The sequence below is a fragment of the Leptidea sinapis genome, chromosome 20 (genome assembly GCF_905404315.1).
Source record: "Leptidea sinapis chromosome 20, ilLepSina1.1, whole genome shotgun sequence".
NCBI classification, from domain to species: domain Eukaryota; kingdom Metazoa; phylum Arthropoda; class Insecta; order Lepidoptera; family Pieridae; genus Leptidea; species Leptidea sinapis.
In genome coordinates this window covers 3138392-3165799 of record NC_066284.1, presented here as the reverse complement: position 1 = coordinate 3165799, position 27408 = coordinate 3138392, and the positions used below count along the sequence as shown (strand labels likewise).

General features: G+C 34.4%; 1 protein-coding gene across 3 annotated transcripts in view; it reads right to left on the bottom strand.

The window, feature by feature from the left end:
• Positions 1-23808, bottom strand: part of LOC126970325 (protein N-terminal asparagine amidohydrolase) — a 135926-nt gene extending 112118 nt beyond the window's left edge. For all 3 annotated transcript variants that reach the window (XM_050816173.1, XM_050816177.1, XM_050816174.1), the window contains exon 1: positions 23609-23808. The gene's annotated coding sequence lies outside the window, so the exon portion shown is untranslated. The remainder of the gene's footprint in view (positions 1-23608) is intronic.
• Positions 23809-27408: the final 3600 nt, after the last annotated feature.

Genomic DNA, 27408 nt, shown 5'->3' with positions numbered 1-27408 from the left:
AGTCGTCGTAAACCATTAGCCAACACACACCTAACAGTATGCAGGAACTTCAATCGCGTTGCAATTTATAACTCGTGGAGAATATATTTTAATACTGCCGCAGATGGTGGAGTACAGCGCACCGAAGGGACATAATTTATGTGTATATTAAGATTGTTCTTCATGTATCTATCTAATATCTTACTTGTATTTATATGTATTTAACGAAGATGCAGAATCTTCTACCGCATTTATCACGGGGAGTGCTCAGAGGGGCTGTTCGGGTTGATTCCAGCGGCCGAATTCCACCACCGGACATTACGTGCAAAGTACCATCCGCATCATGCAGACGTCTGGCATTCTACAACCGAGCGTTTTGCAAGAAATTTCTTGCCTCGCACGGCCACTTTGTGGAATCAATTACCGGCTGTGGTTTTCCCGAACAGTTACGACTTAGGGACCTTCAAGAAAAAAGCATACTCCCACCTTAAAGGCCGGCAACGCATTTCTTGACAACTGTTGTTGCGGATGTCCATGGGCGGTTGCCTCACCTCTCCCCACCACGTGAGCCTCTTGCCCGTTTTCCCCTCTTATTTAAAAAAATATTTTGGGCACCATCAATAATCCTTACGTTTGTTAGAAAGATAGTAAGAAAGAAAGCTTTGTAAATATTTAGTTCTGTCATGATGCCATGCCATGATGAAGGGATGTAATAGACGAACTTGGAGCACGCGGAGTAAGTGGAACATCTGCCCTACTAGGGCTGATTCAGTACGATTTGCTCAGGTTTAGCGCGAGATGCATGTAGTCATGTCATGGATATTAACATCGCATCTATGAGCATATATTAATTAACGACCGTTTTCAATAAAGTAAGCGGATATCTCCATAGTTATGTCATGTTATATACCTAGAAGTCCTGAAAACGGCCGTAGATCGGTATTTTTTGTGCGTAACTTCGCTATCATCACTTCTGTAAGACACACATAAACTTCTGTGACTTTTTAATACTATTTTATTAAAAACTCACGAACCTACAAAATTTTAACATGAATACTACCTAAATAATGTATAATTACATTATTTAGGTAGAATTCATACATACAATTAATTAATAGGCAGATTGAAACAAAATTATTTTATTGATAAATTAAAAAAAAAAAACAGACCAGGTGTTCAGGGGCCAGTCTTAATAAATAATGAACCAAAACTATATACTTACATACATAATATTATGTATTGGAAACAACATTTCCATTAGTTAGAGGTCCCGGGTTCGAACCCCGGTAGGTGCGAACATTTCTATGATGAATATGAATGTTTGTTTCCGAGTCATGGATGTGTTTATTTGTATAATTATGTATGTTTAAGTAAGTATATTTTTTTTTGATATATCGTAGTCTTGTACGCATAGTTCAGGCTATGCCTAGTTTGGGGCAAGATAATTTGTGTAAGAGTGTGTCAATATTATATTAGTTAAATATACTTCACATTACTCATACAGCCAAATAGCACTAAATACATAAATAGTATAATACTAAATAAAAAAAATTCTATAACTATGAAAGAGGTACGATCCCTTTGAATAACAGACAACGATATATTTGGTTTCGCGGGCATCGAGCTCGCGTTTGCACCGTCACTTTATTGTGGCAACATTCAATATATTTATTTAACACGGCTACCGCTCTCGCGACTCAATCCAATAAATACGCCACGTATTAGCGAAGATGCAATAAGATATCGCTAAGGTATTACTGTATCGGCACACTGTAATTTAACAGAGATATACCTACTCTACGGTTTAAGAATTACTACGTATTTTGGAGTTCACAGCTATATTTTATACTTACTCTGGCCATAAATATTGTTACGATTAAAAACAAACAAAATATTACATTTGAATTTGGAATCTGTTATTTTTATATGATTGCTCATTGAGTTTTCTCATTTTGGCGCCAATAATTCGTACAATATTTTGCGATATTAAAATGGAGTGGGGTGATAAATTAAACTAACACACTGTAAAAGTAATTATGTATTTATGGCAAGACAGAAGAAGATGATGTATACCTAAGTATACATGAAAATTAACGGGATATAAAATTAAACATTCTTCGTTTTTAGGCGCAACTTGAGGGTAACGCAATGTTTTTCAGTAACTGAGTATTACTTCTGTCAGGAAAAAAATCAAATGAAACAATTTTTTGACCTCTTTAATTTAATTTAAAGTTTTAAATAAATTTATTCGAATTGCTAAGTTATATTTTTTGAAAATCTCCAAGCGTATTTCATTATTAATTACTACTTTCGTAACATATAAATTATTTATAAAGTTTTCAAAAAACATCTGGCGTTTGGCACTCTGATTGCCCAACGATATAACCGAGGTGTTAGGTGAGGAATAAGATATGCCATACGCTGGTTTTGTAGACGAAGGTTTTGTGCTCATGCAGTGATACCACCGGTCTACATACTGCGGTAATACATTTTCAATATCTAACGAGGCAAGAATCGGGGCCAGAACTTACTTTTACCAGTGGAAGGCTCCTTTGCACAGGATGCCGGCGAGATTATGGGTACCACAACGGCGCCTATTTCTGCCGTGAAGCAGTAATGTGTAAGCATTATTGTGTTTCAGTCTGAAGGGTGCCGTAGCTAGTGCAATTACTGTGCAAATGAAACTTATGTCTCAAGGTGACGAGCACAATTGAAGTGCCGCTCAGATTTTATGTGTTTTTCAAGAATCCTGAGCGGCACAGCATTGTAATGGGCAGGGCGCATCAATTACCATCAACTGAACGTCCTGCTGGTCTCGTCGCTTATTTTCATATAAATATACTCAGCCAGCAAAGAGCTTACAGGTACTTAAAGTGAGTATTCAAGAGGATTCCGTATACGTTATAGCTCATTAAAACATTAATAAGGTAACTTCAGGACAGAAGCCACTATACAAGCGTATTATGTAATATATTTTTATAGATTGAAGATAAATTCTTTCGCCCAACTACAACTAAACAGCATTCGCACAAACATGAATGTAACAAGAGGCACGCCGCATATCGTATACGATCATAACGTATCCAATCATATTTCTGCCGAAGGCTGCGTCACGCGCGCGGTACCGTTGCCGCGGCCGCAGGCTGTAGAGCGGACAATTTCAAAAGAGATGCCATAATCTACGCTGAACGCCACGGTAGTGACTAGTGACGCCTCTAGCGGGTGAATCAATTACCGCCGCTGCACGAAACTTTACCGTAGCGCTGAGTTAAAAATAGAATTGGAATAAATAGTAGTTAAAAAAAAAACTAAAAAACACGCTTTTGTCAAGACCGAACTAAAAAATATAAACTTTATTTTGAAATTTAAAATTAACATCATTTGTACCTTACAGACGGATAGATGAAAATTATATAAATTGACAAAAATCTTATTTTGCAATTTGTAAAGTGGAATAATTTTATTAAATTAATGCATTGCCACCGGTCCTCGATAGATCTACGAAGTTTGAACGAAATCTGGCCGTTTAAAGTGGATCAAAATTGCGCCCAAATGAGTGGGTTATTAACAAACATACATACAGGTGAAGCTAATAAAAAACGGATGGGTAACTGATGTGTGGATAATTTGAACGGTGTTGGAGTGAAACGGTAACATATTATTGTTTCTCTCACTAAGCAAGCAAAGCAATAGAAATTGAAACAAACCAAACGGCTGTTTTCAAAGCCACTGAAGGTGTATGATTGCTATATTGTAAGTAAAGTTTATTGTAGCCATATCATGGTATGATTTCACTTTTCACTATTTTACTGTATTTCGGTGAACTCATCTAGCATGTGCCTAAGCAAGTAGAATGAAGTGTAGGGTAAAGAACTAATGGGGCAATAATATGGGTTTATCCAGAACTCTCCAGAACCATAGGCACACAGCGTGCATGTGCTGCAAAAGGATCAGGTCTAGTTCCAAGACTAAGAGATTTTGCCCCAGTGCCTGCTTCGCGAAGACAAACGTGGGTAATGTGTGTACCTAACCTAAAACCACTTTCTACACGTTCAAGTTAAAGCTCAGAGGTAAACCTATGACAAAACTAACAGCGGCATTTATCAAACGATCCTCGACATTTAATTACAATATATAAATGCGACGCAGTTAGTCTTGTGGATGTTACCGTGCATTCTTGGAAATTGGAATATTGAAATGTAACCAAAAGCACGGATTCCACGATTTTTCGATTGGATAACTGTTGAAGGAACGTGGATCACGTACGACAAGAATGTCCGAAAAAGGTCGGGGTTAAAAGTCGGTCCGAACACACAGACTGGCAAAATTCGGAAGCTCGCAATGATGATTAGATGCCACACAAACGCTAGTTTTCGTTTTTAGACTCCTTACAAATTATAATGACTTTTTTATAGACAAAATAATTTTTACTGATCGTGTTTCTTCCTTTAGAATAAAAGTAGCTGAACCTTTAAGAAACAAATTATATTCAGATAGAAGAGAAAAGCTTAAAAGTTTATACCTTACATTATAATATGAATAATTGAGTTATATTAATTACAACAAATTTAAGCGAATAACTGATGCACATAACAATGCCATCTCTAGGTCCTAAAGAAAGATCCCTCTCAGCCATTGTAAATTCAAATCTTTGCTAGCTTTGAAGTTAAATAATATTAATAATAATAAATATTCAATTTATAAAAATTCTTAGATCAAAATAATCTAATCCTGCAACACAAATTTGAAATTATAATATAATATAATTATTTGTTTTTTTTTTTCTATTTTTATGTGAAAATCTTATTAGAACCTTAAGACGGAATGGCGTAGAGTATCCTATACGTTATATCATAAAAAAAAATATTAAAAGGAATTCCGAATAATTGTGCAGACTGTAAGTTCAAACACTCTCTTTGTGAATTTCGAAAATAGAAGTTCACATGCTAATATGTCCAGACACATTACGTTCAGCCCGACTATAAGATTTGCCAACGACGCACATATTGCTATTCAGTCTGCAAGCGGACGCGTTCCTAAATTAATTTAAGCAAATGGCTTCTGTGCAATAACTATACAGCGCAAAACCAATTGAAAATATTGCGTTAGTATAAATTTAATAATAGTTGTAATTAAATTTTGCCCTTTACATTCGAACGTACGTAATTAAGTCATTTGTAATTGGTGAATAAGATTTAAGGAAGTTGAAATTCAGTTCAAAAATCGATATATTAGATTTTTTATATTTAAATTGGAAAAGTTTACGGAAAATAAATTATTGCGTACTATTATATTTTTCTCTATTATATCTCCATTAGATAAACGTTACTTAATAAATAGAGAGCCTGCTCCAAACAAGAATCTGTCACACTATTATACAGGTCTTACTCTCTTGCACTCATCTTGCTACTCAATCTCATTCTTTTGCGTTCCATAGCTCTCTTTCGCGTCATTGTTACATTTTTTTATGAAAATAAGGGACGAGACGAGCAGTACGTTCAGCTGATGGTAAATGATACGTCCTGCCCATGAAAAATTCTGAGCGGCACTACAATTGCGCTCATCTCATTGAGCCATAAGATGTAAAGTCTCATTTACCCAGTAATTAGACTAGCTACGGCGCCCATCTGACCCAAACTCAATAATGTATATTGAATCACGGCAGAAATAGTCGCCGTTGTGGTACCCATAATCTGGCCGGCATCCTGTGCAAAGGAGACTCCCACTGGTCAAATGTCACATGGTGGCAGGGTCTTCCATGAACAAAACATGTAAAGATAATCGCCTAAATAAAATAACCAATAAATCCGATGGATTTACAAGACATTTCCTTCCAATTCCATTTTTATAGCTGTATACAGGATATCGACACAAACTCACATGTCACAATAAAACTTCGAAATAATGAAAACTTAGTATGTTAATTTGTAATTAAATCAGTGCAGGTGTGTTTGGTGAATGATAATATCCGTTCGTAGTCCAAACGTTTTTGTATTCCTATTTGCAACGCATTAGTCAGAGTTAATATTATAATTGAATTCGTGAAAGCTTTTAAGTTCCTACCTACAACCAAATTAATCGAGTGTTTACGATCAATTTAATTAATGCATCGTTCAATATGTATGATAACATTAACTAGCTGTGCTCGCGGTTTCTCTCGTGTATATTTAAACAACTATTGTGTGTAATAAAATTATATTTTTTGAAAAATGACACTATTGCTTCCATTTATAATTAAGGAGATAAAACAATGTTACAAACTATAAACCTATCTTTATACTACACTATTTCGAAAAAGTTTTTAAAATAGACGTCCGCAATAAATTATACAAAATATCTTATTCTCTTCTCAATGCTTTGCTGAAAATCAACATCGATTCGTCAAAATCTACTTCTCTACACACGGGACATTTTTGAGTCTATGGATCAAGGCTTCTACAGACAATGGTAACTGTGGTATTAACACAGTTTTTTGTAAAGCGTAGCGTAGACTATATAATATTATTGAGCTCCACTTTAGCGGCCTTAAAAGCAACCTTCATAGGTGTTTTGCATCGTCCCTTGAGAGTAGACACCAATCAGTCGTCCTCCTATTGTCCTCTTATGCTATTAGTTCTGAGGAACCCCAAGGGTCTTTTTGGGTCCTTTTCTTTTCATTATCTTTATTTATAATAATTCGAGTAATAATAACGTAATGTGTACAATATGGTAAAATCCTACTATAAGCTGATGACTATAAAATATACAGATAAATAAACAATCATAACGAATGTCTTTGTTGCAAGAAAAAATCAATGATTTGCTTTATTTTATAAAGTATCAAAAACAGCGACAAGTAGTTTTAGCAGTCCTTTCTGATATTAAGCTGACACTGCCTAAAGAAGAAAAGGTCAAAACAGGAGGAAATCTTAAGATGCAAGGTGGGAGCTATATTATGGTGCATAAATAAACACCGCCCAGCCAAACTCTCCCAATTTTTTCTGAGTGACTACATATATTGTGTGGTCTAGCGTTGTCGTGATGAAAGACCACATTGATCGATTCCGGCCGTTTCGTCTGAACTTCTTGATTAATTCTCATCAGTTGTTTGCAGTAGACATCCGAATCGATGGTTTTGAGCGGCTGTAAAAGCTCATAATAAAGAATGGCCTTCCACTCCAACCACGCACACACAACATCATCTTACGGTTTTGCTACAGTCTGTGAAGCCTGACCGACCATGATGTTCTTATTGTACGTTTATTATTTATCACCAGTTCTTATTATTTTATTACCGTCTCAATAAAGATATACAAATGAGTACACGGTTCATAAGGATTCTTTCACTGAGCTCCCAAATTCCCAACTCTTCAACAATTTTTTAACTACTGTTATACATATCTTCTTCTTCAAAAGTAGCGAACATTTCATTCGTAACAGGAAGACCAGAGCTAGTTGCATCATCGACAACAAAATTCTCGTATGTAGAATCTATATTTCTTTTGACTTTATTATAATATAAACATCTTAAAATATTACAAAAGAAGAATGTGACTATATATGACGTCATACTTTTTTATGACAATAAGGACGAGACGAGCAGGACGATGAGACATAAGGTGTTAAGTCTCATTTGCCCAGTAATTTCACTAGATACGAAGCCCTTTAGACCCATAATCTAGCCGGCATTCGGTGCACAGGAGCCTCCCACATGTAACTTTATATCACGTTAAAGAAAAACAGAGTCCCTGATAATCAGCATCGACCAGGCACCTTATACAAGACCTTAAGCGAATTAAGTCAATTGATATTGATAGATATAATTCGTAAAATAAGATGATACAAACAAGAAAACAATCCTTAATAACATTATTGTCCGTGGGTACCCCATTTTGGCACGGTTCAATGATTCAAGAAACAGAAACACTACAATAAGCACATTCGCTATTATATAATTACAAGCATTAGATACCGGTGCTGGCTTATTGAGAGGTTGTTTAAAGGCAGAGTATATTAAGGTTTGCCATTATGTGGGTTAAAGAACACTCCCGCACTACAAATACCGTGAAAGGCTATTTTGTTATGAAAAGTTGTAGTTGAAACTCAATAGGAAAGTTTTAATATCTTTGCATAGAAAAGAGCCATGGTTAAATAATTATCAGTGTAATGAGCGTTAACATAATGACAGTAACAGAGAAAAAATGTTAAAAAAACCGTGTGGTGTTATGGGACACCGAATAGGAACAAAGTTCCTTATTATAAAAATATTAATTTTACTGATTTACTAAAAAAAACAGGAAGTTTCCACTGAATTCCAGTCTAAAATAAAAAAAAGTGCGTGTATACTTATGTATGCACCCTTTGCCTGTCCTAATAATGGACGAAGAAACGAAAAAATTAATTAATGTCGCAAACGTCAGAAAATTTCTGAAAACTTTTATTTTTAGATGTTGTTGTGCGCACGCGGGTAATGTAAATGTCAAGTCTTATAAAAAAAGTCAAATTTTTTTCAATATATATTTATTATTACTCTCTTTTTACCCTTTCTAAAATAAAACATATTCTACTTCTTTTCAAGAAAATTGACAACCTCATGTCAACAACTACCAAACAATTAACTTATTACAGACACACAAAAGAAATTAATTATTGATTGTAAGCAGGAATAAGAAGCGAAACGCAACTGTATTAAATATAATACAGTTGTGTTTCGCTTCTTCAAGAAAACCCGTTTCCAAGTATTAGCAAAATTATATACTGTCTAGAGTTGGAAACATAACGCTAACCACAGAAATGGGAGATCGTAGACCGTTTCGAACATCGTTAGATAAATCAGCAATGACGTTGTTGCGATTAAAATCCGTGTCGTAGAAGGACACAACACTCGTGAGAACACGGGGGAGACGGTAAGCAAGCCCCGACCATTTAGTTGCTCGACTATCACAGCCGTAGGAATTTGTTAGACGGAACATAGTATTTTACATACCACCATACAATCACGTCTCCCAAAGGGTTAAACGGACATTATAGAACTAAAGTAACCGTCATGAGAAGCTATAAATTTTGTAAACAAGTGTTCAGGAGTTCACAACATTTGGACCAACAAAAAAAAAATATTTGTTTAAGATTTAATAAATTATTAAGTAACAAATATTAATTAACATATATTATTTAAGAATAATTATTCGTCAGATTCAGATGTTTCCATTTCTGTGTCAGAATCAGTGACATGTATCACGAAGCTGTCTACAGTTTTATCGATCATCTCATCGATTTTGGAATAAAAATTATCTTCTTCCTTGATAACATGCTCCACACAACGCTTCCAATTTTCCGAAGTGATCTGCTGCAGTCCCTCTTGTAATAATTGTTTTACCTCGTCAAATTTAAAAATTGTATTTTTGCGAGCAACATATCCTTTTCGTGGCGAATTTATTTCCTTAGATGTACTGGCTACTGGCTCCATTATACGTAATAACAAATAAAATTAACGCAACAATTAAAGTAACAACAATAAAAAAGTGATAACGAAACAATAACAAAATTAACAATAACAACCAGATCCGCGATATATGCAAAGCAATGAAACAAACTCGTACGCATTCGAAACTCGAATGACGCGTTTATTTCAAAATGGCGTCCCGATAGTTTACAATCCCTGCGACGGACGCGTTCCGGTACCAAGAAACACAATCGATAGCGCTTTGCGTCGTTAAAATATGATCCGACTAAATTAAATAGGTTGTTACTTTCATATAACCCGTCTATATTTCATGCCGATTGAATATGGTCAATTTATTATTATTATTTTATTATTATTATTATTCTTTATCTCGCAGTATAAAATGTTTACTTAGTAAAAGATGTTTGTTTACATAATTTATAGCTTCTCGTGACGGGTACTTTACATTTGCCAAAGCCCTGACATGCGTCCCTGGGTATATCCATCAGCATCAACCCTAACCTCTATCTCTGAGCAGGTAACGAGTGACTGACAAAAGACATGAAAATGCGATCATTAAAAACAGCAAACACACGAGTTAAAAAAAACTACGTTTAAAAAAAAAGTATCAAATAACTAAAAATTTAATTTAATACACCTCTTATGCAAACCTTTACTTTTAATATATAAAAATACTATTATTTATATGTGCTACCTATTGATAGGTTTTAAGTCAGTGCCAAACCCTAAACAAAATAAAACATTATTCTAAACAGCTTACTTACTATAATTATTTAGGTTGTCTGGCCACGCGTGTCTAGCCGCTTAGGTTGTTTTGTTCTAGAAGAAGCTATCCCACTCAAAGTCACGCGTGGCGAGTGTAGATATCTTTATTACTTACTTGCTTGGCACCGACTTCAAAGCTATTAATATGTAGCACATACAAATAATAGTATTTTATTAATATTAAAGGTAAAGGTTTGCGTAAGAGGTGTATTAAAATAAATTTTTAGTTATTTGATACTTTTCGGTATTTGAAGTCGGTTTTTTTAAACGTAGATTTATTTTTATTTTTTACGTTTTAGTCTCAGTTAATAATAAAATATAATCAACCTGAACGAAAACTCCAAAAAAAGCCGTACACAGAAAACAATTATGTCATCCAGGTAGACGAAAATTTTCATATAAATGTTCATAAAATGAAAACTACTGGGCCAAACTATGTAAATTTATAATATATAATTTGTATGGGACCAAATGGCATCTATTTCGCATCAAACAAAAGAAGAATTACGAAAATCGGATCATAAATCTCAGAGTAATCGGTGTACCTACATAAAAAAACATACCGATCGAATTGATAACCTCCTCTTTTTTGAAGTCGGTTAAAAAAGAACAATCCATTGCGGCTATCTGAGAGAATGTTACAACTGAGTAGCGACAAACAATAGAAAGATATTATGTAGGTAGTTAAAAATAACAACAATAACGTCTCTTAATACCCAGCTCCGTCTATTCTATTCATGAAACCTGATGTTTACTTATTCACGATCGGAATTGTAAATTTTATGATCGTGTTTGCTCCTTCGTAAACAGCGTTTATGTCATCAGAACTGTACTTTGAACTGAGTCTGAAGAGCATCATCCGCACGCGTCACAAAATAATTTATAATGCAACTATTATGAAAACGTTAATAATACAGTTAAAAGGATTATTGCCGAATCGTGCCCAATAGCGCGGCATCCCTATTTTAATAGAATTGAAAAAATCCTTCTAATATGACAGTAACTGACATCCACGAACGTACACTAACACTTTTCTATTAACACGGTTGTATAGTGTACATGCTTTCGCCTTATTCGAAAATTAGCGTTAGTTAGGTCACATAGTCTCAAGAGTTTTATTATAATACGAAATATATATTTTGAAATAATATTAAATCGGAATATTATTCCCTTAAGAATCCGCAAAATAAATGTCACTTCCGGCTCGTATGGGAAATTACCAAACAATTTATTATTAGTTCCTATCAACCTATATTTTGACAGTACTGTATACTGACCAAAGAATAAGTATCTCAGCAGAAATAGTACAAAAGCAGGTAATAACTCGAACATGTACGTGCGTCCAATGGAACACAGCTGCGTAATTTAATGAGCTGCCTTAAAAAGGGGTTTCTCCCAACACTAGATACCTAAGTTGAAACTTTATAGTATTAACTAAATCAGCAACCCAGAGTTGTTATCTGTTATACTGGCTGTTACTACGACATTTCGTAACTAATGTATAAAAAGATGGTTTGTTAATAAAGACAGACGGGTTACAAGATTGTACAAGACAATACAAGATTGACATCACAAATTTTTAGATCAATGATGGCAGTGTTGGGATTAGATTGACTTGGGTGTAAATTATACACAAATGCGAGTGAAAGAAGTCAATGTTGATTGTGGATAGAAATAGTTATGACGATGATAAATATTCTGGAATATTTTATGATCCAAATTTGATGGCTTCTGTGATCCGACATGTTTATATCGCGTTGTTTTCAAGTACCTATGAAATAAATTTTGGAGTTCAAAAGTTGATTTAATAGATCGCGAGCAGTGAACTCATATAAAACATTGAAGCATTTCTGACGCTTTAAAATACTTAGCGCAACTAAAACTAATCCGTAATAGGCTGGGCTTGCAAACTGACCAGGCACCCAGATCAGTTTAATTAGGCGAGTGCGCGCGAATGAATCCCTGTCAGACGAGATTTTTAGAAAAACTAAACAAGGATTTTTCATTTTAAAATGTCTTTATGTATTGTTTAGGGGTGTAGAAATTATACGGATCATCATCTCAAGGGTAGTGGAATCACTTTTCACTTGTAAGTACACGAATTACTTCAAAATACAATAGAAACATATTTTATAAGAGGGATGGCATTATGCATACTGTGAGCACATTTAACTAACATTTTATTATAAACCTATAATATTTTATTAAGATGCAAATAGACTTAATTTTTATTTAATCATTTTATGGGATAGTATTCTGCTGTATTTTTTTGAATTAAAAAATACGTTGAATGAAGTTAAATCGTCAGCGTTTCCGAGAAAAAAAAAGCAAAATATCTAACAATACTCCTAGCTCTTCATTAATACCTGAGTGATTAGTTGGTAATATTGCTATATTTAATGTAATATATATTATGTTTCTGTTAATTATTCCTAAAGTTAATTAAGTTTTACTTCAATCGCGCGTAAAGATGACACGCACATACTTTTTATGTTATTCTGTAATATTCACTTTACTTTTCGACACTTTCTACTCTTCCCATATAGGAAATGTTATTATACTTATTCTTAAAGTCGTAAAGATTATGGATAAAGTTGTTCAATTAGAGACATGGAAATAATTACTAATGTTATTATATAATTACTAACAAGACATCTCAAATTTGACCTCAATTTAAAAATTATGATTTCTATTTATCAATAAGAAATTCACGATGCTGTCTAAAAGCACTGTACCAATTTGTACCAAGAGTATTTATTTAGGTCAATGGCAATACGATTTTGTTCAATGACATATTTAATTCCTTAAAAAAACACACAGCATTAGTTTTTCAAGAGTTTGTAAGCACTCGTATGCACTACATTGCAAGATGAGACTGCTTGATTTACTCATCTCGCCAAAAACTACTAACTTACGATTTTTCACGGAATATAAATTATAATATGCTTGAAATAAATTGCGTCATATAAATATTTCAAACATACTCGTAAAATTATATTCAGTGTTGTAACTATAAATTTCTCTACATTTTTCTTTTTAACCATATCAATATTGATTGTAAGTTTTGTGTGTATTCTTTTTGTGATTTTTAATAAATATTCTGGTGACGATTAAATAATATACTCAAAAATTATTAAATAAAACCATCGCCGGCCATATTCTCCTGTAGCACCAGGTATTACAGAAACGTGGCCGGCCTCTTAGAAAAGTGTACGCCTTTTTTTAATATGACTAATCCCCTCATATATAACGCATACATCGTCCACATATCTGACAAATATTGACAATATCTCAAGCGCGCGAACCAGGAGGTCTATTTGCAAAATCGACAACGATACATTCGGAACGATACGATAATACTCCGAATATATCGCAACTATCCTACTCTAACAAATGTTCGAATTCCTAATCGTTTATCGTTACCATAGACTAATATTTTGATTTTTTTACGATGTTAGTGTGAATGAAATATGTTCAAACCTAAACATTATCTGTGCTATGTCGCTGTTAAGTGTCAAAAGTCAAAACATAGTTTAGGCGCTAAGGACCATGCCAGACTCTGCACCACCAATTTGGTATCATTTACACATAATGTAAATGTTAAAAAAATATGTAATGAATATAATATGAACATTTAATATTGAATAAATAATACAAAACTTGCGGATAATAAAATGTAAAAAAGTAACTCAACCCTTCTCGTCGACTTCCTATTTTACAGGCGGCCATTTGCATTATTTCTACGCATAAACGATCAACAAAATGACTTAAATGGCTTAGTAGTAAAAAAATAATGTAAATAGTAAATCACATATAATTATTTCAATAATATTTATTAAGTATGTATATTGTATGGCAAATATATCTATACAACTTGAAACGATAATAGCATCGACAGCCTAGAAGGTGTCGTTGAGATTATCGTAAAAGTGACGTTTGATTACTTGTGAAATTAGAATATTCGTCACTGACATTTTCAACTAAGCGTAGGGTTAGGACCGATAATATCGAATAATGTGTCGTTCGTTCAATCATCGTTTGGACATTGATTACGATGTAACTAAGAGTAGGATTCGACACGACTAATGCGACGATTTATCGAATATCGATTTTAGGAGTAGGCATACAGTTATCCTTAGTTACCAATCAAGTCATGCCGAGAACCAATCACGTAAATCACGATGGGCGCATGACAAAGTACCTGACAAAGCACATTCCTAATATTGATCTAGATTCAATACAAATAACAGTATTTATTTTATGCAGTGATAGTTTACTGTATTGTGACTTACGGCCGTTCCCAATATTCAGTCTATCTCTTACTTGAGATAAAAATCGTAACTATCGTTGACTTTTCTGTCCCAATAAACTTATCGACGGTAACTCACCTTATCCGTTATAACACACTGTCTGTCAATGGGACGACGTATAGTTTACCAGCAATAAAAGTTTGTATGGAAATTTCAAATCATGCGTCCCAATATAAGGCCATAAGAATGACTTATCGGGTGTATTGGGACAGCTTCAGATTATTGACAGCTCATTACTGACAGTAGAAGGTAGTAATTTATATATCTGTAGATAGTATATTGGGAACGGCCGTTAATTGTATTGAATTGTTTGTGCTAATAATCAAGTATGTGCTATAATCAAGTCTGCTTCCATGATCAAAAACAAACACACTTTCGAGTTTCAACTGAGAGTTCATACATGAATCAACCATCAATCAATCCAAATGTACAATGGATGCACAACGAATACTTCTATTAAAACATTAGAAAACACACAAGTGAAAGAAATCCCACAATCAGATCGAGATATACTGAAGAATGACAGTAACGTATGTTTAAATACTAAATGCTCCATTCTTGATGCGTAAACCGCATAGCATCTCTTTGGGAAGTTCAATTCTTAAATTGCTTGAGATACGTCAGCTCACTGCAAAAGATATAATAATATTCATCAAAAGAGTCAATCTAAGCGGTTCTACAGTACTGACTCAAGTGGAACAGCGCTAGCCCTCAACTGTTCTAACGCCGCCTTACCAACCAACCAGAACCATAAGTCGGGAGATGGAGTCAAAATAAAAATTTGCAAGCATATGATAAAATAAGTAATGCTATCTTAATTTGCTTTTTTTTTAAAGGATTTTGGTCTTTATGTTAATAACAAGTTTAAGAGTCAAGTAATAGCAAATCGTAAAAGCAAAGCTGCTCATAAAATGACAATGACCGCAAAAACTAAGGCAAATTATATTGTCGACGTACCCATCGACGGTATAGCCTTATTACTTCCCCATTGTATCCCAAGACGGTCTCAGACGAAGATGAGCGCGATATCTTAATTGACGAGCGCCAGTGTTTCCAAACGTGCCGAAACCCTAGAGCTCCGCATAATTATAGCGTATAAGACTATCGAGGATGCAGCATTAAGGCGAAGTCTGTTCAATAATTAAACTGCGTTACATGAATAGCATGATGAGGGAGACAATTTTCTTCGATGATTTTTACGGTATTTTGTATAAAGGATGACATTTGTAGCTGTTGATTTAGTGTGAAGTATTTTATTACTTTTTTACCGACTTCAAAAAGGAGGAGGTTCTCAATTCGATTAGTATTTTTTATGTATGATTACGCTGAGGTTTATGATCCGATTTTCGATATTCTTCATTTGTTTGATGCGGAATGTTTTCCATTTGGTCCCATAAAAAATGGATGATGTTATTATATTGTGTACTGCTTTTAAGGAGTTTTCATTTAGATTTATTATTTATTAGTATTATTTACCCGTTAGCCGATAAATGGGTCTTAGGCTACCTGTCACTCATAGCTAAAAAACGTTCTTCAGGATATTTCAGTGTCTCACAATAACGTGAAAGTATATATATAGCCATAGCTACTTAAAAAAAATACTATTTAATATATGACAATAAAAAGCAACGAAGTATTATACTTTCCGCAAATATTTCTATCAAAAAGCATAGTTACGCTTTCCCGTAAGAATTGTAGTTTTCCAGGTGGTCCTTAAAAAAGCGATATTGAACTTGGATAAGGCTGGCATGATTAGCTGGTAGCAAAAAAACTTGGACGGGGTGATCTCTTAGCATCAGGCTATCTGCAGGTTTGACTTCTTACTCCATGACAATGATGAAAAAGCATTTCTAGCGAATACAGATTTACAGTATTTAAATAATTTAGGTGTGATGGAAAAACCCGATTTAATAAATAAAACGGTGTCGGTTTAATAAATAAACATGTTATACCTGAAAAACCTAAAGTTACCTTACAATAAACCAAGAATATGCAAAATATTTACAAATAGACATTTTTTTATGATTGGTTTATCCGGACGTTTAACGTTTCCCGCGTTTAATTGCAAGGCAAGGCAAAACTTCAGTTGTTGTCATTGTATTGACAGTGTTTTCAGTGATATAGTCAGCATTATACATATTTTTGGTTTATTCTCCGGTATAATTTCATTTGTTTATTTGTAAGGCCGTGTATGTTTTAGACCGCATGACAGAAGTGAAAACGTCATGAAGGTAGGTATTCTAGCCGGGGTTAATTGACTGATCATTGACAAAGCCAAGTACAAAGACTCAGTCACAGTCAACACAAAAAAAAGTGGTTAGCACGCTTAAAGAGACGACTTGTGTAGTTCAGTGGTTAGTGACCCTCATACTGAGCCTGGGTTCCTATCATGGAATGTACAAACGTTTGTATGATGAATATTAATGTTAATTTTTTTATGGAAGTTAATTGATCACCGCCACCCTCATTCTTTTGCAACATCAGGGGAATCACAGGAGCGTTGCCGGCCCTATAGTAAAGTGTATGTAGTATTGTCCTCGAAACACCGCACAAGGAAGTTCATTCCACAGCTTGGTTGTATGTGTAAGAAAGTTACTTGAAAATCGCACTGCGGAGCAACGCCACGCATCCAGATGGTGGGGATGATATCCCAATATGTGCCGTGTCATGTGACAGTGGAATTCGGCGACAGGAATCAGATCAAACTGCTCTTCGGAACATCCCGTGAAAAATGCGGAAGAACACACACAATAATGCCAACAAATAATGTCTTTCATGCCAACATCTCTACGCAACGCCATGTGATCTAACAGTTCACAGAGCACTGGGTCTTCGACACTTTTCCCCGAAGTTGGTCTCCGAGGAGCTCCGAGTCATGGATGTTATGACGTCGGCGACATGTTTATAATATGTCGAATAAGTTCAATGCCTGAGATTAAGGATTGGTCCCCACTGCGCTCCAACTCGATACCACAGGCGTAATCGCAAAGTGCGACAACTAATACTACGCCCAAGTAGGCCTACTCGAGCCGGTCTCTAACAATGTGTGACGTTGACGTGCGATATGTTCTGTTAAACTTTGCTAATAATTAAAACTAAAATGCCGGGTTCCCTAGTGTAACATAGTAAAAAAAATCCAAATGTTTTGAGTTTTCTTTAGTGTTAATTCCGCCAATATTTTTCTTTTAAACAATTCGACACGTGTTTCGCCTCTACACGAGGCATCCTCAGGACATGTTGACGCGCCAAAATCAGGCGGAATTAACACTATAGAAAATTCAAAACATTTGGATAATTATGGATTATCGCAAAGTAACGCCAACTTCAATAAATTTTCTTTAGTAAAAAGAATACTACAAGAAATAAGAAATCCACTGGGATCACATATCATCAGTAAGTACCTATTTTGTATTTTATTAATTTCAATGTAATATAACACGAAGTTTCAAAATTTCATACATGCCATTGAGTGTCAATATGCCACGGACATAAGCATCTAATAGTTGCCGTAATAAAAAAAACTATTGTTCTTAGGTATCTAGTTGGAGACCAATCCATAATCTAAGTTCGACGCTTAATAAGGTTGGTAAGACTGCTGTGATCCTTTGTTGTTACAAAAGAGCAAAGGCCGCGGTAATAATATACCACCAGTTGACCTCTATGTATGCTAGTTCGTCCTCAAATAAAACACACAAAAACTATTGATTGTTTCACCTAAACAAGCTTCGCGTTTACTGGCTCCAAGCCCACAATGGTTAATTAAATCGTCGGCTAGTATGACTCGCATCGCAGGGCATCAGGCGTGCCAACCCAACCGACATAATGGTCTATGCATTGTCCGCTACTACCATTAATATTCTCTATAAGGAATTAGGCATGCGGGCCTACATCAATGATCGAGTAATTTTGTGCTTTTAAACGAATACCTACCAGCGATAATTACATATCGTTAGAAATATAAATTTACCAGTGGGAAGCTTTTTTGCCCACGATGGCGGGGAAGGCGGCGCATTTTTCTGCCGTGAAGCGAGCATTGTTGTATTTCGGTTTAGAGGGCGCCGTAGCCAGTAAAATAACGGGGATAATGAGACTTGACATCTCACATGTTTAAAGGAGAAGAGCACAATTGCTCAGTTTCGGGTTCAATCAAGTGCCTGAGCGGCACCTGTAATGGGCAGGGCGTACCTTACTTACGGCGTACTTTATATCTTTTTTGACATTTTTCCTCATATTTTTTATAATATTCGTATGGCAGGGTAGTAAATACTGTCTCCACTCGTGTAAGTAATTGAGCAATGAGATTTCACTAATATAATAAACATCAAATGCATTAATGAAGAGGTAAAAACACATTTGTAATGCATTATCAACAAGTTCTTAGATTGTTATACTAAACTGAAAATTGTTAATAATCATAATTTGTGCAATAAACCAATTGACTGTTAAAATGATTCTTGCTATTACATGAAGATTATCTTTTACATTCACATTCGAACTTTTATTACTACAGCCACTAGTTACGACCTACTTAAGTATAAAACTCATAAATGATCAATTAAAGACGCCAAACAGTCGGGTGGAGAACCGAAGCTACCGAAGGCAGCATTCCTTGTGTTATCTAGAGTCTAATTAACAAGTCAAACAGCGAAATACGAACAAAGACTTACGGGACACAGCACGTTTCATTACTAACGCTGCTTATCGACTCTTCCACACTAATTGGTAGAAGGTTGCTAGATTCATTACATGTTAAATGTATTAGTTTTGTGATTAGTAACTAAGCTAATTATACTGACATTTTTTTTATCTCTTTTAAAGATTCTAAAACAGTTAGCTTATTGCCAACACTATAACACCCAATGTCCTAATAACCATTACATCATCCAAACGAGTGTTGTAATGAACTTCAGTACAACATCATATCATTCATTACAACACTCCTTTGGATGATATTATGGTTATTACGACTGGTTTTTTTAATGTTAGCAGTAAGCTGTTTCAGAATCATTCATAGAGTATTCATATTATGGGTGTACATAAAGTCTTGTATGCAACTGTTGATAATTAGGTATTAAAACACTCATGTGTACCCATTATTACACAACAATTGCATAAATAACTAATAACTGAATGCGTTATGTTAGAAAGTAGTTGAACGCAGCGTCTCACAAACTGTGCAAAAAAACTAAACTTGCATCAATACTAGGTTACCATTTGAAATGTGCATCTCGAATTTGTGGTTGTTAAGAATTGATTTTTATAGGTGTTACTTATAAGAGTTCCGTAGCCAAATGGCAAAAAACGGAACCCTTATAGACTCGTCATGTCTGTCTGTGCTTCCGTATCTCACAGCTTCTTTTTTCCGTAACTTGGTAGCAAGTAGATGTATTCTGTGATCCGCATTAATCAAACCCATACGTGTGGGATGGGTCTTCAAAAATGATATTGAGGATTCCAATATAATTTTTTTCTTAGCGAATTAATTAGCCCGCGAGAGACAGTTCCAAAGTGGTAAAATGTGTTCCCCCCGTAATTTCTAAAGTAAGGGAATGATAAAACTAAAAAAATATGTCATGTACATTACCATGAAAACTTTCACCGAAAATTGGTTAGAACGGGATCTAATAAGTAGTTTTTTTAATACGTCATAAATCGTATTATCAATAACTTAATTGAAAAAAAATACACTATTCTTAAGACATCGATCAAAGTTACTACGAACTACAAGAACTTTTATATTATGTTGCTTGCTGCTACGGAACCCTCCTTGGCGAGTGCGACTCGAACTTGGCCGCTTTTTTTGATTTAAAACGTAATTGACTGCAAAGAAAGAATAAAGATGCAAGGATTCCATGGACACGAAGTATGGCCATTTAATTACTTCGAATTTGCGGAAAAGCCAAAGATATTTTTTAGACTGAAAGTCTGAAATACTATTAATGATAAAGTAATACGTAGGTCACACTTAAAGCTGTCCGTAACTTAAAAAAACAACATGTTATAAACAAAATATTATGTTTCCTCTCCTTTACATTTTAAAGATTTTTTCATGCGATCGAACCATTTTTTAAAACAAGAGGATCACAGATCTGAAGGTATGTTTTCTACGTGCTGATTGAACGCTATCACTGCCTCTTCGGAAATGGTAGAATAACAATCGGCATTAACACTCTTTTGATCTTCAAGTGGAATTGCGCAGATGAGACCCGTGGCTGAGAAAAAAAAATGCGATCATTTTTTTACCAACGTTTCTCGCCTGAGGCGCCTCACTTTTGTTGGCCTGTTCTCATTTTCAAACACCCAATCATTCACAAGATTGCTGTTTTTCCACGTTTCGTATCCTGTGACAATGCAGCATTAGAATGTCCGTGGTCATACTTCATTAGCATCTGTGAGCACCATTCCACGCAAGACCGCTTCTGCTGCGCTGACAGTTCATGAGGGATCCAACGACAATAAAGTTCCCGAACTTTCAATTCTTTGTGTTAAATTTTCTGAATTTGGCTCATTCCATTCCCCAATAGTCATCAAACCATCGCCTCACGGTGCTCAAAAGCAAGGTGCTTCTCTCCCAAAAGCATTTTGAAGACGGGCGGCACAGTCTTTCGGAGAGAGAGAGAACTTTTAAAACCATAAAAAATCATAGCTTTTAAATCTTTTCGACTTAATTCCATTTTCGTTGCGTACTTTGATGTGTGATGAAAAACAATTGACATATGATTTCCCGCCAATTGTTTTTTTTTTATTACTAAGGTGTTTCAAAAAATATAACATTTGAAATTGTTTTTTTTATTGTTTTTTGCCGCCAATTGTTTTTTTTTTATTACTAAGAAGATGTTTCAAAAAATATAACATTTGAAATTCGAATAGTTCCGATTAGCTACAAGTGCAAAACTTTTAGTGTGCCCCATAAAAAAAACTGAGATATTAATTATATATTATGTGATTGCAAAGTGAACTTTACTTCCTCATTACCAGTGAGATTCATACTGTCTGTTACTGCTTGACCAATGCCTTGGTGAAGTTTCATTTGCTCTGGTGTGTCTGATTTTATGGTTTTAGAGTAATATTATTACAGCCAAAAAATTATATAAACATTTTGGCTGAATATTTAAACTTTAGTGAGAGGGCCCCATAAACCTTCACCAAAGTCTTGTGCACAGTTTGAAATCAAGGAATATATTTCACATAATGGTGTTCCACCATTTTTAAGGTTCCATAGCCAAATGGCAACAAACGGAACCCTTATAGATTTGTCATGTCTGCCTGTCTGTTGTTGTATGTCACAGCCACTTTTTTCCAAAACTATAAGAACTATACTGTTGAAACTAGGTAAGTAGATGTATTCTGTGAACCGCATTAACATTTTCACACAAAAATAGAAAAAAAAAAACAAAATATTTTGGGGGTTCCTCATACTTAGAACTGAAAGTCAAGAATTTTTTTTCATCAAACCCATACATGTGAGTTATACATGGGGGTTATCAATTTCCAGTTCTTCTATGGATAGGTCTTCAAAAATGATATTGAGGTTTCTAATATCATTTTTTTCTAAGCTAAATAGTTAGCGCGAGATACACTTCGGAAGTGAAATGTGGGTCCCCTGTAACTTCTGAAATAAGAGAATCATAAAACTGAAAAAATGTATGATGTACATTACCATGCAAACTTCCACCAAAAATTGATTTGCACAAGATCTAGTAAGTAGTTTTTTTTAATATGTATAAATGATGAGAGCTCATGTGTACTGTATGATTTTGAGCAAAGATTTTTTTGCCTTTTTCATTTAAATAATTTAATATCATTTTCCCTTCTATATAACTTTTATATTATGTTACTTGCTGCTACGGAACCTTTCATTTGTGAGTCCGACTCGCAATTGACCACTTTTTATTAAACTCAGGCATTTATTACTAATCAGCAGTATTAAAGACAACCATAAGATCCCCTGCTCACAGGTAGATGGTCACTATGTCAGTTAGTTACCCAAAATAAATTCTGTGAAACTCTAATATCCCAATATTGGATGGATAATGTCATGATAATATGTTATCATACCTCAAGTTTAAAATCCGTCTACCCTATTAGTATATGACTAAATAACTGTAAAATATTTTATTTTATATAGGTATACATCAATATTTTTGATGATTATTTTATTTGAGTAAGAAAATAATTACACTTATAAAAAAAAGTGCAATATTTTCTAGAAAATTTAAATTATGGAACAGCAACACAACATTCATTAGAGCAAATTTGAAATAAAATTGCTGCTTCTTCTCATCTATATATTGTATTGTTATAAATGATGATGTCATTGTTTATGTGGGTTCTTAAATAGTGTGAAAGAGCAGTTGAAACGCAGGCTATATTTGTATTGGAATTAGTTTATTAGTACAGAATACTTGATCAATATTTTAGAAACCACTGTTATGTAACATTTAGGTAAAAATAAACAAATATAGTAACACTCTATATACTTTAGTATGATTGTTTCCTCCCTAACCTTTTCATAGCTTGTTTTCTAAATAAATAAATTAAGTAAATTACTCATATTTCTCCTTTCAACGATAGCAACCCCACCACCTCGCCCCGACTTAGTGCCCGAAGTTCGTGGCACTCTACCGATAAGGCGTCTGTCCTTCAAAGTCACACGGCTGGATTCGCTATCTTCATCCTCGTCTGAGGAATTCGTGTAAAGGGAATTCCGTTTAATTGAATAATTTGCATTACATTAATCATATAGGTACTTAAAAATTCAGAGCGACAAATAGACAAAGACTAGGGGAACAAATCGGCGAGTAGTAACTCGCCGATCTCGCTAGAGTAATAACGAGTAAAAAAATTGTATGATAACAAGATGTTTCGACTTTTTAGTACGGGGTCCGTAATTTTGATGAAGGCAGGCCTATGTTTTAATAAATGGAAATTTTAATAAATTTATTTTATGGTTAATATTATCAAAAAAAAATATTTAAGATGATTATTTATAACAGTATTTTTGTAACACTTTTTCAATAACAAAATCATATGCAACTATGCCATAGCTCAAGAGTTTAAAAATTTATTTGAGATATAACCTAAAAGGTAAATAAACAAGTTTTCAACTCACCGAATGTCATCATAATATTGTTTTTCTGATCACAAATCACTTTTACTATTTACATAAATTGTTGAAATGCACTGAGTATAAAACCAAAATTACGAACTATACTAATTGTAATTATACAATTATTCTGAATATTAGACCTAAATAAAAATATATTTTGTACACACTTTGTATTTGGTTTGTTGTAAATTTTGACCCGAAAACTTCGTTTGCTTAGAGTGAAAATGTCATTTGTCAATTGTCAACGTCATTGATACATGTAAATTTTGCAGTCAGCCTCTACGGCAAGCCTTTTAGCTAGCTGGACCATAGATGATAAAGGAATAATAAATCGTGTTAGTCCAAGCGAACCATTGCCCACCCAATTATTCAGTTATATTACATACTATGCGTAGTTAGAAATATTAGGGGTTAAAGTATGAAATTGCCGTTTTATTGTAATAGGTAGTCCGAATTGACATGGAACCTTCATGGTTTGAGATTTTGAGTGAAACTTTCTTCACATGGTACCTATGTAGTTCTTCTTTTAAAAAATGAGCAACATTCGATTATTGACTTTCAGTTGTTTTTTTTTATTCAGCTTAGACAAGAAAGATGTATACTTCAAAAATTGGAGTGATTTTTGAATACGAGTTCCAACGCGGAAAGAAACAGCTCGCAATATCAATGTTGCGTTTGGACAGGGGACTGCTAATTAACGCACCGTGCGATTTTGGTTTAAATGCCTTCGTGATCGAAGCTTTGATTTGAACATACAGGTGAATAACAATGAATTGAAAGAGATGGAGGAAGCCGATCACAGCCCAACTACCCAGGAATTAGCGGCATGGTTCAACGTTACCTTATCAACAATATTGACTAATTTGCGTTAAATCAATAAAATAAAAAATAAAAAATATAGGTGCCTCATTGTTTATTTCAATTTATACAGAAATGAAGGAATATTGGATCGAATTGTGACATGCGGTGAAAAGAGACTTTACGATAAGCGAAAAATGCAATCGCTGACCCCAGGTCAAACGCCGCAACAGTGACCTAAAGCAAAGCTTACCAATAAAAATATAAATATTTGGTGGTCTCAGTATACTGTTATTCAATACAGCTTTCTCCGATCTGATCAAACAATAACGGCAGATGTCTACTGTACCGAACTCCGAACAATGATAGCAAAACTAGTAGTGAAACAGCCCCGACTCATGAATCGATCTTCACCATTACTGCTCCATGATAACGCGTGACACTCCCACCGGGTGACTCCAATTGATTTCTGTGTTAAATTGTTTCTCGGCCATCGGCCATTTCTGGACCGATTTTTCAAAATTACTGAACTCATAGAAAGCTTTCGAAATTTTCTAGGTTATTGTCGAGACAGAATTTAGAATTTCGACTTGATTCAATTATTATTATTAAAAACAAACATGATTGACCAAATAAGGTGCTAATTTCTCATGTTTAAATATGGCGCCAAATTCCAAATTACAAAAGATTCTTTTCATTGTTTTTGTTTGGATTAATTTTGTTGTGTTTTTTTACACAGACTTAGTTTAGCTCGCTTCGCTCAAATATACGCCGCAGCGAAGCGGTACGACGAGCGACTGCGGCATCCTAGTATAATCTATGCTACTATTTAAGTCAAATGCGATTAAACTTTTCGAAATTCAACTTCCTCTGTAGCACTGACTTGTATAAATACCACTGGACAGACTGTTTCATATTAGGTTTGACAACAAAATTTTTGTGCCTATTTGAAGTGCCACCCGCGAGCGTCCAGAGAACTAATTCTGACGTATTATACAAATGGCTGCGAAAGAACGTAAAATACTCTGAAGCATTTTAATAATAATAATAATAACAGGCTCAAAAGTACTTTGACAGCCAAGTGGTACATAGTAGAGGTCAGTGCTCTGTAGTGATATTTATTAAACGTGCCTCAATTGGACAAAATTATAAGATAATTGACAAACATGCCTCTATTGGGGAATGTATTAGTACTAATGTTCAAAAATATAACAAGGAAGATTTTTCTTTAAGTAATTTTAATTAAGCTATTTATCAAGGGAGGACAACTCTCAATATCCTACAAAATAGCGAAATTCATCAAATGTTACTGATAGGGAAAATCATGATATAAAGCTCATAAAATATGTTGTTCACCATAACATACAAGGTATCTCAAGTAAGAAATTAGAAATTGAACTGTTTTTGAGCTACTGTAATATGGATATTTTATAAAATACAAAACATTGGCATAAAATTAATTAGCTTCAATTTAGTTTTAGAACATAAAGTAGTCAGTTCCTTTTGTAGAAGTAGGGCAATACATGGAGGTTCCCTAATTATTGCGTAGGTCACACTAAAAGTTAAAAAACAACATGTTATAACCAAAATATTATGTTTATTGCATTTAAAAATACTCTCCCTCCTCATTTTAATAAATTTTTCATGCGATCGAACAATTTTTTACGCTATTAATGCCTCTTCAGAATTGGTAAAAGTGAAACCTCTCATCAAATCTTTGATTTTGGGGAAAATACTAAACTTTGTTGGCCGTGTGTGAAGAAGCGTTGTCAGATGTAGAAGAACGCGGTTTATGGTCGTCTTTCGCGAACTTTTTTTAACACCCTGGGAAAACAAATGGTAGAATACCACTCGGCATTTAACACTCTTTTGATCTTCAAGTGGAATTGTGCAGATGGGACCCGTAGCTGAGAGAAAAAACGAGTTCACTTTTTTACCAACGTTTCTCGCCTGCCTCACTTTTGTTGGCCTGTTCTCATTTTCAAACACCCATTTACAAGATTGCTGTTTTTTCTCAGGTTCAAAACAATAAATCCACGTTTCGTCTCCTGTGATAATATCATAAGCCGCATTAGAATATCCGTGGTCGTACTTCATTAGCATTTGTGAGCACCATTCCAGGCGAGCCCGCTTCTTCTCCGCTGTCAGTTCAACCAGATATACCAAGGCGTCCATGGTTTTTCACTGGCAGACAGCTGGGTTACCTGCACAATATGTCGCTTACGTCTTGGTCATTCCAGCACACCTGTCCACCTGCACAAGATCAGAATTAGAGATCACTCCTTGTGTCTCTCATATAGTCTTTTCCTGTCCTAAACTTATTCATCCCCTTTATGACGTTCTTCCACCGAAATTTCCTCATTCAGTAATGTTGAATGTTTGTTAACGTGTTTAGTCCATATTGTATTTTTTTATGTAAATATGTCAAATATAATAATATTAAGCGGTAAATATGTAATATAGTATTTTGTATAATATTGTGTTTTATTCCAGGCTAGAAACTAACCACATAAAATAACGCAATACTCTAAAAAACCTGCCACTTATAAATTATCAAAATTAAAAGATTTAAATCTTATACAAAATTTCTAGCTATCATCAACCATTCATAACGTGTCTCTTCAATTCCACTCGACATTGGCGAAATAATTTGGGCCCGACAGCCACACGCCATATCACTAAAATTGAATTGAATTAATTACAAAAGTAGTAATAAATAAACAAATACATTTGATGGAAGTAATGTCGCAATTGTTAGAAAATTTCGGAACACTTTTATTTATTATTTATTACTATTTTTGTACAAACAAATACAATTGGTTTTTATTTTATCTTTTATATTTATTTTTATTTTTTATATTTTTTTGTATCCAACGCGGTAATGCTGCCAGTATTCTTTGTACGCTTCCACGTAATGATAGTTTTAATTTTATGTAGTCGAAGTATTGTAAATATAGTTATAAGATTGTTTTAAATATATCATTCTTGGTTTTTTCACAAAATAT